Below are 15,598 nucleotides of genomic sequence, written 5' to 3' on the forward strand. Positions count from 1 at the left end.
AAGTTTTGGCGGATATTTCGCGTTGCTTCGTGAAACACAGCTGGTTCCTTTTGCTCCTTCGCATGGATTCTCTCACGCTGAAAAGTTGGGCCAAGCGGGGAGGTCGGAGCAAGGAAAGAACATTAAATCTGTACTGGATTTGGTTGATCCGAAAGTCTGCACACGGTTAGTAGGTGGCTGGGTGAAAGCTGTGATGATGTCTCTGGCTGTTGATTTAAATATGCTGCCAGTAGTGGATTTCATTCAGTTTTCCGGTAGCTTTCTGCGAATGCTGTTCGGCGGACGACATATGACCGTAATACGGACCATTTTGATGCGTGCGATTCGTGTTTAAACTGTCGTGTATCGGGTGGATGTTTTCGCCAATTCGTGAATATGTGTTTTTCAATATTAAAGATGCTCGTTGGATGAGATTAGGTGGAGAAGTTTATAACTTGCAGTGGAAGTTCAAGTTCACCTGGCATGAAAACGATGGGTCTATCGATGAATTTCGAGGTTAGAGTGTTTTCAGTCAGAGTGTTTTAAGAAGTTGTATCATTTGCAAGTCCTTCCTATTCATGCATATGGTAAATTGTTTCTTAAGCAAATTGTGAAGCAAATTGAATTCTCATCGGTGGCTGGAGCATGATCATATTGTTGAAAAAAGACACTTGACGGAATGTGTATATGAGCAAATTGAAACATATTAATGGATATGGGGCGTTGCTTTCCTAGAAAAAGCGGAAGAAAATTATCGAAGCTGACACTGTGAAAATCTGTAAGTGAGCCTATTATCTATTAATAAGTGTCTTATGGCGTCAATTATTTGAAGTTTGTTGGATAGTCTTGTTTGTTTGTCCTCATTGCAGTCGCCTGCATTCTCTAGCCATATTTCCACCTTTGTGGGTGGGTGTCTGTTGAAGTTATTCGGTGTATAGGAGAGTTCAAAAGTTTGTTTAAGCCGGCACATCGCTAATGATGTACTTTCGAACGAGTCTTATTTAATGAGTTATTTTCGATATTAATTTCCCATTTTCTAGAAAGCTTCAGAGTGGTGGGAAATAATAAATGAGAATGAAGATTTGGAACATCTAAATAACGCGGGTTCAAGAAGCTCGACTGGTGAAATGATGTTTACGTTTTTGGATTTGAAAAAAAAATGTTGCCATTATGAGGAATAATTAGATTATAGTTTACAGTTCACAAGTTTAAGCGTACTTCATGTTTTTTCCTTAAGTAAAAGTGGGTCAAAGAAATGGTGGATTTTTTTTCGCTTTAGTTTAGAATATACTGTGACATTTCATTGGGAAAGTTGACAACATTAAGTGCAATCAGAGTTTACTGTAAGTATCGCAAGAGTTTACGAGTTGTACGAATGACTCATAAAGTGCATGTGCATTTCTACTCGTTTGTGAAGAACGGCAGCATGAGAAAGTGCTGAAAATGATTTAGTATAATCACCGCTTGGGAATTGCGGATTTAGTTCTTGATATATAACGGAACGTGAAATGAAATGTGTGGCAGCGAACTTTGTTCCTAAATTTCCGAACTTCGATCAAAGCCAACGACGGGTGGTGACCAGTCAAGCGTTTGTTGAGCGTACTCAATAAATAAAAAACAGAAAAAATACATGGTGGAACAGTTATGCCTAGAATATCAACATGGGATGATTGAGTTTGATGTTGTTTTTTTAAAAGCTGTGAACAAACAATAACTTTTATTGTGTTTTCCGAAAAATTAGGCATATAAACATCGTTCTATGAAGAAAAGTGAAAAGTGTCAAAAAGTAACATGCCCTCCGGGATGCGACGCACCATGCGATACACGTCAACTTTATTTGAGCAACTCCCAGAAGGTATTGTATAACTCTCTTCTGAAGAGATACGAGTTACGAAACTGTAAATCGTCTTTTTTGTCTGTCCGATTGCTAGCGCAACAATGAGTAATCTACAAACGCTTGAGCCACGCGAACGTTTCGGTAGATTAGAATCTTGATTTGAGACACTGGCGAAAATCAGTATATGAATTAATTATATAGGGTCTACAGAAACGGGATTCGAGCTCGGGGCCATCGAATTTTCAGACGGATATGACGAGGTGTTTCTGTAATGCGACAGATCTCAGAGTGAGTCTCTAATGAAAGGCACTCGAACCACTAGTCAAACGATGCAGACATCATCCACCGCTGCAAGTAACATTACGTTTCCGTCAGGCTTGTTCGTTTCGTAGCACAATAAACACCGTTTCCTACGATTATCGTAAAGCTGACTTCGAGGGAATGATCGCTTTTTTTGATCATATCAACTGGGACGATGAACTTCGAGATTGTGACGCGAACGCAGCCTCATCCGTTTTTTCGAAAATTGTTGTTTATGCAATCGATCAGTTCGTACCAAAGAAAATTCCGTCCCCACCTATTAACCCACCTTGGTCCAATCTTCGACTGATGCGACTAAAGTCATATAAACGTGCTGCTTTAAAGAAATTTTGCAAACAGCGTACGGTCGTGTCAAAACGGAATTATAACAACGCCAACAGTATAAGCGACTTAACAATCGGCTTTACCAAGCCCATCAACGTGAAATACAAAACAAGCTTAAAGTGAATCCGAAAAGTTTCTGGAGACACGTGATATTTGAAGAACAATTGTTCCAGCTACATTGCCTCCGAGCAACACGGGTTTATGCCGAAGAGATCTACTGCTACAAATCTCGTACAATACACCTCTTCAATCATACGCGAGATGGTAAAGGGACATCAAGTCGACGCTATTTACACCGATCTCTCGGCTGCATTTGATAAAATTTATCATGACATTGCAATTGCCAAATTAGAGTTACTTGGCTTCCACGGTTCTCTTCTTAATTGGCTTCGCTCATATCTTACCGGTCGACATATGGCAGTAAAAATAGGTGATCATATTTACGAATCGTTTCCAATATCTTCTGGCGTGTCTCAGGGTAGTCATCTAGAACCCTTCATCTTTTTACTCTATTTGAACGACGTTCATTTTTCTATTCGTTGTATTCTGTTATAAAGGACCGAGGTGACGCTTTATTTCTGCAGCAGCAGTTATACGTTTTCGCTGATTGGTGTCACAAGAACAGAATGGTGCTAAACGCCTCAAAATGTGCAGTTATCACGTTCTGCAGGAAAAAATCGCCAATCTGTTTCGCATATTGCCTGACGGATCATATTAACAATCGTGAGTCAAACATCAAAGACTTGGGTGTCATACTTGATTCGAAACTAACCTTTAAGGATCAGGTTGATTACGTTTCCGCCAAGGCGTCAAATCAACTCGGTTTCATATTTCGGTTCGCCAAAGAATTCAGGATTGTTTTTTTGTTTGAAAGCTCTCTACTCATCTTTGGTTCGCTCAACACTGGAGTACTGCTCGGTAGTATGGGCTCCTTTTTACGGTATCAGTGTGAATCGCATCGAATCCATCCAACGGAAATTCGTACGGTTTGCTCTTCGTTGGTTACCTTGGAGGAATCGGCTCAATCTTCCAGATTATAAATGCCGATGCATTTTGATGGACCTACAGTTACTAAGTTCGCCGCGACGTTTCAAAATCTATATTTATCGCTGATCTGTTGGCAAACATTAACGTTTGATTGACTAACTAAAAGTATACGTTTATTCAAGATCTATCAATTCAGCGTTAAAATATCAAATATTACGCATGTTACGCTTCTACACTTCAATCTGCGAGCTTTGGACGCAATCGATTATTTTATATCGAATGACAAGTCTGACAGAAGACTTTTGTCAGATTTTCAAAATATAGGATGACTGCCAAGTTCTCGTGATGCGCAGTGAGAAACAAACCAAGCGATACAATGTCAGTAAAAATGAACACAATACATATTAGCTGTTGTGGATCACGTTTTCTCAAAAACTTAAAATGATTCTGATGCAAAAACAAACCAAAACAGATCAAGAGAGGCAAAAAAGGAATACTGTCAGTTTCTCCTATTTTTGTACAGTTTCCAGACATCTGAATTCAACATTAACACAGCTCAGCTAAACCTAGATGTTTTAAAAACATTAAGGACTTTCCAGAACAAAAATGCGTGAATGGTGAGCGCGTTGTTTGAAGAATGGATTTTGAAACTGGATGAAAGAATGGTGACTGACGGAAGACGTTTCATTTTGATCATTGGTAATTGTCCTAGTGATATTCATGGAACATCAGATTATCTTCGATCGAGGATCGTTCCAAGCGTCGCCTCACGACCTGTTGAACACTATGACATTGTAACGGATAGTCTTAGCTTTGTCGAAGCTATCCGTTCAGTGAGGCCGGAAAAGCACTCGCCATACTTCCTTGAGAGAATACGAGAAATTTTGAGTGCTTTATCCAGACGCTGTTATGTCATTACCTTTATCTGGGTCCCTTCACATTGCTCAATTCCAGGTTACGAGAGGGCTGACTCACTAGCAAAGGTAGGTGCAATTGAAGGCGATATTTATTCGTTAGTCCGTAAAAATACCATAGTTAACTGGCAACGCAAATGGAACGAAGATGAATTGTGCCGGTGGCTCCACTCGATTATCCCTAAGGTTAGCCTCAAACCATGGTTCAAATGTCTGGACTTGAGTCGGGACTTTATTTGCATCTTCTCCCGACTCATGTCCAATCACTGTTCGTTAGACGCGCTACTCTTTCGTATTAATCTTGCCGACAACAATCTTTGTGTTTGTGGCCATGGTTACCACGACATCGAACACGTTGTTTGGTCGTGCGAGCTATATCTTGTCGCCAGATCGAATTTAGAAAACTCCCTTCGGGCTCGAGGAAAGCAGCCCAATGTGCCGGTGAGAGATGTGTTGGCTCGGTTAGACCTTGATTACATGTCCCAAATTTATGTTTTCCTTATAGCTATCGATCTTCGAGTGTGATTGTTCATACATCTTTTTCCCCTCCTTTTCGTCCTTCACGAGCTATCGGTTCCCTTCCTACTAACATTAGAATACATTTAATTGTAACTACATATTAGATGTAAGGATAGTTTTAAGAATTGAGTGTGAAGTGTCAGTGTGAATGAGAATGGGAATGTGAATGTGAGTGTGAGTGTGAACACATATCTCTTTACATCCCATCCTTTTCCTAATGAAAATGGGTCACCCTTCTAAACTCGAGTCGACCGCGAGTAATCGGTTTCCTATTTTATTAACCATAGAATTAAGGAAACATGTTAATATATGCTAGTAGAAATATAGTTAAGAGTTTGGCTCCTTTAAACTTATGTAACTGTGCCTGTAAAAATAATCGGATTAATAAAAAAAAACGAGAAGAGTAGAGTAGAGTAGAATCCTTCAGTTCATTCAAAGAATCCTCTGAACCGCTCAAAATAGCATAATCACAGCAAACGTTGATTAAAGATTGTAACGAGTGAAAAATGTTAAACTATACTCCAGTCGTTAACAAAGAGTTGACGAAGACGGTCAATAAAAGTTCAGTAACCGTTTCAAACCCCTGTTGCACCGTGTAGTGATAGTCACAAAATCGAACAGAATGTTTAGAATGCATGTTTTCGACTTTCAAAAGTAGTGAAAAGAGATCTACATGGTGGCGTACAAATTCGAGTTTGAGTCACTGTATATTTTCGAGTTATCTCGTGGGATGTTGTGTAGGCATATGAATTCTCGAATGCTTGTTTGATCAGAATCAACACCGTTTGAGTGCACACAATATATCTTAGATATGTCAACAGAGGGAAAACATTGGCTCACTAAAAGCTTGTTTATTCACGCAAAATCAATGTTTAGAAAGACGGTCTATCTGTTTACGCTGTCCTGTGGTGCATCTATAAACTTGGGAAGAAATGGTCATAAATTTCAATGTTTATCTATTATGACGCGTTTTCCCATTTCGCTAATTTATACACTCCGTAATAGCTTTCACTTTCATTACGTAAACTTCAACATGTTACATGGTGGTTATCTACAATATGGTAGTCTACCATCAGATATTTGACGTTTAAACGTATACATGTTACAGTATACAGTTGAAGTTTGGTTATATTTTTTTGTGGTTTCGCAGAATGTGTTTACTCTCTCATATTTCCAAGGTTGTATGAATCCTACAGAACCAGCATTCAAACAGAAGATCAGATAGCGCGAAAATATTGAATTGCTATACTCCTTTTTCGAGCTGATGCTGACAACAATGTTCTGTTGAAAATGTAAATTGAGAATGGTTCGTTGATATGGTTTTGCCAAGAGATCAGCATCACATTATGTATGTTGCATAGAGAGAAATCAATTTCTTTTGTATTTGTATACGTGAGAAGAATGATTCGAAAAAACTGGAATGGAATATTCTTTCAGTGAGTTTTAAAGAGAAATAGCTTAAACAGGAGTCTAGGACAGTAGGTTTTGTTTTTTTTTTATCTTATATGGAACATCTTTGCTGTAAACATGAAATCAAACAAAAAAAAAACACGCAGTGTATGATATACTGATATGACGAGAATTTGTTCATGCAATAGATATAATTTGTGGAATCTTTTATTGTTTATATTTACTGCAAATGTAAATGATGTTAAGGACTTAACGTACTTACTCTTCACTTGTGGGCATGTACAGTGAGCATGCCTATCGAATTCAACTTGCAAAATGATTGTTTCGGTGAATGGTGATTTTGATAATGAAAGCAAATAATCTAGGAAACCACACAAATAAATTTATAATCGCATAATTGGAAGAATAGTTGAAGATTGCAATCAGACTTGACAGCAATAATCAACGTCCGCCGTACAATTGTGGTAAAACGTCGAAAGTAATGGGAATGATTTCCCGGGATTCACGTAAATTAGAAGAAATAGACATTAAATTTTAATGTAAAATGCTGATTAAAAATAAATAAATAAATACAGCTCTTTGTAAGCTGGATCTAAACGCAGATAATGATCAAGCTGCCTCCCTTCTATAAACATTTTCCATCATTGAGATAGCTTTGTGGTATTTTTACCTAATTTGAAAGGGACGTTCGTTCGTATGTCACCTTTGTGTCGACCAATATTCCTACAAGCGTATAACATTTTTTTTCTAAACATAACTCTGAAACTTTCGGTTCACGTCAATCCAAAATCAGTCCTCTTTTCTATTGGAGCACAAAGTATTTAATTGAAAGGAATCAGGAAGGGGAATGTTGCTATTCAATTACAAAAAAATGGAGGCAATATCTTTTTGATAAATTATATAACCGAGCAACTTTCAAAGTTGACAACGCAAATGTTTTTTGTTAATTAGCTGTATCTCCATCATGTTGTGATCCCTTTATCGTATGATTCCCATGCAGTCGTCCTTTCCTTTCAAGGGTGCCCCAAAGGAGTGAAAAATAACACCAATGAGATTAGATACCGTTCGTGAGCTCTTCCCTGCTACGGTTATCCTGCGGGAAAAAAAACTTCAACACTTTGTTTTGTTTTATTTGCGCCAGAGAAACTTTCCACACAAATAAGATCCGATTTTGTAACATTCGGCCCCTTTGATCGTGGAACGCATTTAAAACGAGATAAATGAGGGTTGATTCGTGTTGGTAATTTTCAACAGCTTGTCTGGCGCGTGAAATTAGGGGTTTTTCTGAAGAAAAAAAAATGATTCAATTTGCCTGTTTCAGGTTGAACGTTGTACTCATTACATGTTTGGACGAGTTTTCTGTGAATGGTGATGTAAATGGCAAAAAGGTTTTCAATTGTCACAGAAGTGGCTGTTCACAATGATTTTGTGTTTGAAAAGGCTTGAAATGTTGATTGTCATGTTTTAACCCTTTCCCGTACAGCATCGAGTCTTACTCGTGGTGTACTTGCATAATATAGGGCGCTAGAATGCTCAGCAGTATAGTGAAATCACTTGATGTGTGACGTACTAAATAATACGGGTGCGAACGCCCGAGCGGTCTTAGGCTTTTTCTTTCAATTTATTAACGGAAAACACGACCGTTCTTCACTGTGTCTAGATACCAACTGTTTTATTTTCTATCTTAGAAATTATATATAGGAGAAGTGTGTAATACGCACCCCCTAAGCGAGAATGGATTTATCTTGACCGTGCTCTCAAAATTTAAGGTAACAACAATGTCAGTACGTTGATCAATTAACCCTTAGTCATCTGTACTCGTTCTGTATTTTAGATACTGAATAACAAAAGTGCTACGAATTTTATTTTGTAAGGCGCTCAAATTCTAAATTCCAAACAAACGGTGTTAAATGGCCCAGCAGAAGTATAATATGCCCATGAGTTGTTTCTCTCAGAGACTTTAAAGCTCAGAGAAACAGCTTGTATGAATGAGAGATTCGATCAATCTATTTCCTTCATGCCCACCAGCGAAGAGAAGAAACCGTTCCTCCGGTGAGCGTGTTCTCCCAGTATTCGTACATTAATTCTCCAATCCGCGCTCTTGTTTTCCTGCATTCTCTGAGCACATAATATAGATGCCAGATGTGAAGACATGGTTTCGTTGTCAAGACATTTTGTGAAAACATACTGAGGTCATTTCAAAGTATGTGAAAACAATTGTTTGTGTGTTTTATCGAACATGATTTAGAAATATCGTGATGGGTTGCTCGTTTTTGTTCATTATGATTACAGTTGAAGACATTTATTCGTACCATGAAATGATATTTGAAAAAATCATCTGGCATCCCTCACATACAAGCTATTTCTCTCGTGAGAATGTTTAAGGCCGAATGCGAGCAAATTGCCCCGATCGAGGGTATGCCATACTGCCCGATGGTAAGCTGATGCGGAAAATATCAAATTGAGGAAGAAAAGAATTCTTTCTTACCATTTTCTTCACCTGAGATATTCACTGGAAACACGACTCAATAGATATGACCCACAGTTATCGCCTCTGAATCGGGTTTAAGCAACAAAAACCTTATAGAAGTGATGTAGAAAATTACATCGAAAATCGCTTCCAAAGAAAATTATTTTTCTTATTTTTTTAAAGCATGTTACAAATGTAAAACTTTCATGGTAGGATTCTATCATTGACTAGCACGTTTGCCTATATCCATTGCATTTCTATTCTTGCTGGTTTACGAGAAAATAAGGTGGGTCAAATAGCCCGGCAGGCGCGTTTTAGACACATCTCCTCTACAAGTTTTTCTTGCATCTATTACCTCTTCGTTATACTTCGAAGTATAATAAAAGAAAAACGAACTTGCGATAACTTCGCCACTATCGTAAAATCATACCCTATCTCTTGTTTTTAGAATACAATAAACAAAACGAACTTGCGATAAGCTCGCCGCTATCGTAACACCAAAACATAAACAAAACCCTATCGTAAAACTAGACCTATGATTCACACGATCCGCACAAAGGATTGTGCGATAAAGATATGTTTATTTTTCCTCGATCGGTCCCTATCACAAACATGGGTAAACAAATCCGTCTCTTGTTATGAGGTAGCTGCACGGGAAGGGGTTAAACAGTCCACGTATTTGGAAAAGTTGTGAAAGCAAATATGTTTCACGTATTCATTGTTTTACATTTCGTAAAGGTTATCATTTAAATATTAGAAATATTTATACATACGAATCGGTGTCAAGGAACAATTTCAAATATTAAATTCATCGCTAAACCGGAAGAGTATCTTGATCGTGACGATATAATCTAATTCTATTGTGGTTATATATATATATATATATATATATATATATATATATATATATATATATATATATATATATATATATATATATATATATATATATATATATATATATATATGCAAGCCAAACCGCTGATATCCGCTCCTGTATATATATATATATATATATATATATATATATATATATATATATATATATATATATATATATATATATATATATATATATATATATATATATATATAAATGGATTTCTGTCTGTCTGTCTGTCTGATTCTTATGGACTCGGAAACTACTGAACCGATCGACATGAAAATTGGTATGTAGGGGTTTTTGGGGCCTGCCATACAAATGAAACACAAATTTCTGCATAACTAGAGAATGAATCAAATAAATGAAACCAAATTTGGCATGTGGAGGTTTTAGGGGGCAAAAAATGTTTCTATTGTGGTTAGACACTCCACCCCCCCTCTCTAAGGGGGGGCTGCCATACAAATCAAACAAAAATTTCTACATTACTCGAGAATTAATCAAGCAAATGGAACAGAATTAGGCATATGGAGGTTTTAGGGTGCAATAAATGTTTCTATGGTAGTTAGATACTCCTCCCCCTTCTCTTAGGGGGGGCTGCCATACAAATGAAAAACAAAATTTCTTCATAACTCGAAATCTATTCAAGCAAATGGAGCCAAATTTGGCATTTGAAGATTTTAGGGGGCACGAAACGTTTCTATGGTGAATGGACACGCCTCCCCCTTCTTTAAGGGGAGAAGAGGGGAGGGGTCTGTCTTTTTTCTATCATATTTTCTGTATCAAACTTTTATTCCATGTAACGGAGAAACATGTTATTTGCAAGTGTTTGAAAAATATTGAACGAGAATTGTGTCTGAAAATAATCTGATATTATAATGATGAGTTTTGGTAGAAGTACTAGGAATTTTTTTAGTAAAAGGTAAATTCAACGGAGTCGATTAGAGAATCAATCAATGAACAGTTCTGCGATTGGACTCATGAACTTGCGCTTAGTAAGAAAACGTGAATGTTTGAAGGTATTGATTTTTTTTTATTGCTATTGACAGCTCCTGGGCGATGCTACGACTATTATCATAGAAGTCAACTTCGATTTTATCGTCATTTTCGACAACGGGTCTGTTTGTGCGAGGTGCATCTTTAACATCAAAAATTCCTGGTCGTTATCGACAAAATCAAAATAGCACGTAATTAGCTGTTACAGTATTGGCACCGTAAACACCATTTACAATATCAGCGGTTTGGCTTGCATTTTCCCCTATAAAAACTATAAAAATGTACCGTTTGTTGACTTCATTGTTAACATCATGCAACTCACAACTGAGTGGAACAAACAAAAAACAGCAAAAGTTTTTTTTAGTGTTGTGAAGGTGACATTCACAACGAGCCTGAACTTAAAATATGTAGTATGATCGATAACGCGCGAGATATTGATCACTAAAGTTGACTTGTGCTATATTTGGCCCGTATACTCGATTAAATGGAAGGCAGTAATGATCAAATTCAAGTTCAAACATGCTCCTGTTATTTTACTGTATTATAAGCTTGCCTTAGGTCTCATGTTCTGAAAAAAATATCACTCGTAGACATTTTATCTTTCGAATGAAGTGATTATCATACCACTTAGTTCAACCGGCAAAGAGTTATTCACGCTCAAAACCTTGCACCTCCGATGTAACATCTTGTTTTTGATGCTTTTAACTTACACACCGGTACAAAAATGAATGACGTAATCCTAAGTCAAAATCCATGCGAAAGCAAGCTTAGTACTGTACAGTTTTCTTTGCGCATATTTTGAGGACGCTTCGTGAAGCTGCATTGGAACTTGAATGATAATACACTCATCTATTAATTTAATTCAAGAGATTACAAAGTGATTACATAGCTAAATAAAGTGAACTAAAGCAAAGTGATTTAAAAAGAATTTACAAAATAGTTAGTTACCTACGCACGTAGTGTCAAGAGAATATTGTTTTCTTTTTTCACGACGTATTACACAAGGATTTCCCTAAGAGGATTGAGGATATCCTAAGTTTACAAATTTATCAATGAATAATAAATCCCTACAATAAATCACAACCATGGAAGGAGCCAATGTCAACGATGTAAGAAGAGTTCATTACCTTCTGCACAGATGAGGTGCTTAAGCTCAAGCAATGCTCTCAGAAGTTCTGCAAATAGCAAAAAAATGCTACAAATAATTGAGAAATGGCGAAGCGAAGTCGTTCCTTTCTCCTCTCTAATTGCCCTACAACGAATGCTGCATTTGATTCGTGTATCACGTATATGTCAGCATCTTGGAGTTCTTTTACAACAAATTACTGATGAAGAGTGTTTGGTTGAACATTTGCAAGGATGGGCGCGACAGGAAATCCGCATACTTTCTTCTTAGGGTGACGGCACCGAGCTTTGGTTGAAGCTCCTCTTCCACAGTAACCTCCGTTGAGGAACTCTTCAGGGCACTTGGGTGATTCACGTTGTGAAATGGACTGTATTGGATGGGCTAATATAAATTCTTTCGGGTGTCTTCAAAAAGACAGATTTGCCTCTATCCACGTGTGAATAATAAAACCTTCTTCATTTTAACTTAAAACATTATTCGATACTTATTCCACTTTTGTGATGTTAGCACTACTGTATACAGAAAAAAAAAGGAAAGTGTGCCTTGAAACAAGAGGGAACTAGAATATTCTATAACGCGTGATTATTAGGTCGACTAGAAGATTCTGAATGCGTGTTTATTAGTTTTAGTTGGTGGGAATACTGGAAATACTAATACTATTGGGCTTGAATTTCTAATTACAAGACCGAACAAGGAGAATTGTCGAAAGCTATCAGCGCTTTTCGTTCAGTCCTCACTCTATGATTAAACCGCGCTGCCAACTCGCCACAGAATCCCACTCAGATATCGATCACAAACTACACTCTGTCCAACTTCTATAAGACCACCCTGATTATACTCCGTTGCAACACAAACAGTTGGAAATTCAACAAGATACATTCATACATTGTAGAATGCTTAGAATAAAGTATATTTATCGTCAATTTCGTTCAAAAGAGTTGATTGTTTATCTATTGTTAAGATAATTTCAGCTGTCCAGCTTCTATAAGACCATTTCAAAATTCATAAGTATTACCAATGAAAAATTCAAAACGATCGGCTGATTTACATATCAATAATTGGCAACCTTACCATTTCGGCTAATAACCTGGGAAATTCGTGTTGGCATATTATTTACCAAATTCTGCTGAACGGATTTCTCGATTTTTTTCTATGTTTCCGAAATTGTGAACTTGATCGCTGTTCAATCGTTGTGTACCGCTTTCCCTCAGTGTTGATTCTGCGTACAAGGATTCCCCTAAGATTTTCAACAGGAGAGGGAACCGGCCAGTCCAAAAATTAAGTTTGGTTCTTAATCCATTGTTTAGTTACCTTGCTGGTATGAATAGTAGCATTGTTTTGCCTGAATGTGATTTTTTTGTGACGATGTCCACGGTAGGAGAACGGATTCCAGAACATGTATGTAATCCTTGAATGATGTGAAAACTATCTTGAGCTTTCCGGTTACACATAATCCCGCCCAAACCATGCAAGAGCTTCCACCAAAATTCCAGGTTGAAAAATACTGTTTCTCCTTCCGTAAATCACGCCAGTACCTGATGAAATTATCAGAACCATCCGAATTGAACTTTGAACATTGAAGAACTTTTCGATATGGTATATAGCAAAATGTATTCTTTTGGAAACATTCTTTGTCATAAGATACCATGCCCTACTGTCGGTTCATGTGAGCTTTGGCAAAACTCAGACGTCTTCCGATATGAGGTGGTGTACGATTAGGAGCTTCAACCTTTCAAGCCCTCTTTATGTAAGGCCTTTTTACCAAAACCTGACGAATTGTCACCCGAGTAACATTTAAATTCACATATTGTTTTATTTACATAAGCGATTTTGAGTTATTCGAAGCTATTCTAACTATTTCTCGCTTATCCGAGAGCTTCGATTTACGTAGAGCTCTCTCCTTCTTACCGTATCCTTGAGGATTCGCCAAATAAATGAGCATTACTTGATGGGATCGTCCAATCCGACGAGCGATTTCTCTTAAAAAAAATGACACAAATCAGTAAGATCATCACCTGGTCTTATAGAAGTTGGACAGAATGTATAAACACTTTTGCTCCTATATTCCGCTTGAGATGGGATCGAAGCTCACAACATGCAACAGCAAGGTTTTTTTTATACCAAATAAGTTGAAAATGGACAGAAACCTCGTTATTGACGGCATTCAGTTTTCATTAATTTAAACCGTTTTGGGGTTAGGGAATTGTAATGTATAGCTTATCAAACAAATCTTAGATAATTTTCGATTCGATTGGTATGCAAAACATCAGAATTCGTTCGCAGTGAAAATAGTTTTTAACGTTAACTTTATTTCATACTAATGTGAAATGTTTCCTGATTTGGCACCTTTCCTGAAAGACGTAGTTCTACGTCAAAAACTGTATTGCCATCCATAGTTCGTTTTTCGCTAAACGCCTCGTTCGATCCGGCTGCGGAAAAGAAAAGATGTAGGGTGAAAAGAGCATAGTATTTAACGAGCGAGCGAGACCAATTTCTCGTCACTTTCCATTCACAACAAAATGGATATTCGAGCGAGCGCCAGCTTATATACAGGTTTGTATATACAGATTTTAAAAGTCTCTTTTCAAAAGTTTCTTTTTTTTATCTTTCGAATGAAGTGATTTTCATAACACTTCGTTCAGTCGCCAAAGAGTTTTTAACATTCAAAACATCGCACTCCAAGTGTCACGCTCTCGTTTTCGAAACTTTGAACTTACACCTCGGTTCAGAAACGAAAGACGTAGTGTTGGTGGCATACCATAGCCCTCGTTTCATGATGGGAGGATGCTAAAACCGGTCAAAAAAGCATGGCACAATCGTGTTGCTTCTGGATAAGCAGCAATCTTGTCTTTCCAGACCCCCATTCACGTAAATTGGCTAGTTGAAGGTCGTTGCAATTAAAATGTCATTGTGAAACCAGATATTTTTCAGCAAATTACGACAGGTTCACATGCTTGAAAATGTGTGCCACTGCGAGTTGCTACATAGAACTTAACTCGAGAAGCGATTTGAAATCTGTCTTGACGTAGGTTTCGTCGGTCCTCACCATGCAATCGAACTTCGTCAACATCGTCATTTACAGCTTCCGGAATCATGTTTCGACCGTATTATTTAGGTGTAGGCAACACTCTCAGAGTGTCTGGGACATTGCGGACGGCGAAATGGTGTTCCGCTGATCATTATTTTTGTCGTTGCTGTCCTTTCCGGATTTTGATTTCTATCCGTCTTCCTGGCTGTCGACAAACGTTTCCGTAACACTTTCATTGAGTGGTTTACATGACAACTTTAAACGATTCCGCTGATTCGTGCGAGTAGTTCGGATTTTCACAATGCCCGAGTAATATTCTCTTACTTGGACCAAATTTCAATTTGTCAGGCAAATGTCTAAAAAATAAAAAATAAATGGGAACATCAGGTTGACCGCACACACCTGAAAATGCGGATTGTTTATTTTTTTTGAATGCATTACTAAAAGAAGTGCGTAAGATTTAAGTACACCAAATTTTGGTCGTAACATCTTTTAATCATAGACGTTGTTTATTCCGATTGCTTGCTTTTCTGGTCAATCACTCGTAGCGACCTCATAAGAATACGCTATTAATTAGTAGATTTTGTTTCGAAAACCGGATCTCGAGTATATACTATTCAAGGTGTAGGTGTTTTTTTGCTAATAAGAGAATCCTTCCCATATACATAATCAGACGTAAACAAAGAAACTACAGCAAAAGTTGAAAGTTTCTCATTTTTAATGGAACTATGTTATTCTAAGTTGGGAGGAAATGGACTCAAGCACGCGTCCCGTGTTTCAGAATAAATATACCTACCTGACAGATAG

General features: G+C 37.5%; 1 protein-coding gene across 2 annotated transcripts in view; it reads left to right on the top strand.

The window, feature by feature from the left end:
* The first annotated feature begins 264 nt into the window (after nt 1-264).
* LOC129768696 (G-protein coupled receptor dmsr-1) overlaps nt 265-15,598 on the top strand; it is a 454,099-nt gene continuing 438,765 nt past the window's right edge. Inside the window, exons 1-2 of one of the 2 annotated variants that reach the window (XM_055770492.1) lie at nt 265-757; nt 1,721-1,834. The gene's annotated coding sequence lies outside the window, so the exon portion shown is untranslated. The remainder of the gene's footprint in view (nt 758-1,720; nt 1,835-15,598) is intronic. The other variant, XM_055770491.1, reaches the window with a different exon arrangement.

The sequence above is a fragment of the Toxorhynchites rutilus genome, chromosome 2, assembly GCF_029784135.1.
Source record: "Toxorhynchites rutilus septentrionalis strain SRP chromosome 2, ASM2978413v1, whole genome shotgun sequence".
Classification (NCBI taxonomy): Eukaryota; Metazoa; Arthropoda; class Insecta; order Diptera; family Culicidae; genus Toxorhynchites; species Toxorhynchites rutilus.